The sequence below is a fragment of the Tupaia chinensis genome, unplaced genomic scaffold (assembly GCF_000334495.1).
Source record: "Tupaia chinensis unplaced genomic scaffold, TupChi_1.0 Scaffold000235_1, whole genome shotgun sequence".
NCBI classification, from domain to species: domain Eukaryota; kingdom Metazoa; phylum Chordata; class Mammalia; order Scandentia; family Tupaiidae; genus Tupaia; species Tupaia belangeri.
Window position 1 is genome coordinate 4,387,294 of NW_006159713.1, and position 1,660 is coordinate 4,388,953.

The 1,660-nt window shown below is 52.8% G+C and overlaps 1 protein-coding gene across 2 annotated transcripts in view; it reads left to right on the forward strand.

The window, feature by feature from the left end:
* NLRC5 (NLR family CARD domain containing 5) overlaps positions 1-1,660 on the forward strand; it is a 108,278-nt gene that overhangs the window by 72,727 nt on the left and 33,891 nt on the right. The window lies entirely within an intron of this gene.

Genomic DNA, 1,660 nt, shown 5'->3' on the forward strand with positions numbered 1-1,660 from the left:
GGGGGCGGGGGCCGGGGGGGGGGAAGCAGCTGCAGCTGAAATGGAAAAATACAACAGGAAATTAAGTCATAATATTAATAACTGCAACCTAAGTACGAAGGCTGAGGCTCTCCGGGATGCCTAAGGCAGCTTCGTCACCAGGATCTTGATTATCTGCAGGTCCTATGGGGAGGAGGGAGGAGACACGTGACAACAGCCCAGAGGTGAGCAGGTCACCTGGCACCCCCAAAGGTCCCACCTTACCCAGAGAGAATGAGTCAGGAAAGCCATCTTTGGACACAAAAAGTGACAGGTTAAAATGAACAGGCTCTGGACCAGCAGGGATGACGAGACAAGCTGATGGAGGGTTCATGGGGCCGAGGAAATGAGGTGCTGAGGATGCCCCCCCCCCGGGGGGGGCATCTCACTTTCCCTAAGGCAGTGGGTCTATGGCCAGGGTGATTTTGCCCCTTAGGGGACATTTGACAAAATGTGGTGACGTGTTGGGGGGCGGTGCTACCACTGGCACATAATGAATGGAAGCCTAGGTCCTGCTAAACACCCTGGGGGCACCGACCAGCCCCACAATAGACAGTTAGCAGGCTCCTTTGTGACACAGCAGGGATAGCTGCTCAAGAGAAGCTGGGGGCCAGCAGACAATGTGGTGGCTAAGGCGCTGGACTCCCACAGGCCAACTGTGGTTTGAGTCCCAGACCTGGCAACTTGAAAATCATGGTGTGTGTGTGTCCAAAATCCAAAGAAAAGAATGGAGGAGAAGGGATTGTGGTGTGGCCATTCCCCCTGGGGGATGAGTTCTCACCTTCTCACTCTCTCTCTTTGTATCTCTCCAGTGAGCGCATAGTCCCTATGGGGGGGTGGGGAGGACAGAGAGAGAGAAAGTAGCTGGATCTCTCATGGTGGCCATGGTTTGAATCCCCAGCCTGGTCAGCCTGGAACACCGTGGGCACATGCACAAGTGACCAGGATCTGACGTGCTGGAGGACTGGAGGAAGAGAGGGTCATAGCATGACCAGACCTTGTGAAGAAGGCCTCTCTCTCTCTCCCTCCTCTCTCTCTCGTGTGCCCTATTATGAACAAATGGAAATAAAAAATATTTTTTAAAAAAATGATCAGGCTCCAGATCGTAACAGTCCAATGGTTCAGAAACTGCTCAGGGCCAGTAGGTGGCGTGGTGGTTAAGGCACTGGATCCCACATGGCCTGCTCCACAGTTTGAGTCCCAGACCCTGCAGTTTGCAGTTTGCAAAACATGCCAGGTGTTTGTACATGCGCATATGCCCAAATCCTGAGAAGAGATTGGAAGAGATGGCATTGCAGTGTGACCATTCTCCCTGGGGGGAGGCAGGGATTGCTCACTCTCCCTCTTTCTGTCTCTGGCAAACACAAGCCCCCAAGGCAAAAAAGAAACAAACAAAAAAGCCTGCTGGAAGGGTCTGCAGCTTCCCACTGTCAGCAAGGACGGAGTTGCTGTGAACACCGCGGGAACAGTAACAACCCACAGGGCAGGGTATCGCCCAGGCAGTGCACCAGTTCTATTGTAACCAAAGCCTCCTATGTCCTGAGAGGAAGGGATACCGTGATTAACCCTCTTTTCCAGATGAAGAAACTGACTCAGAGATGTTAAGTGACTTGCCCAAAGCCACGCAGTCAGAAAGCAGGAA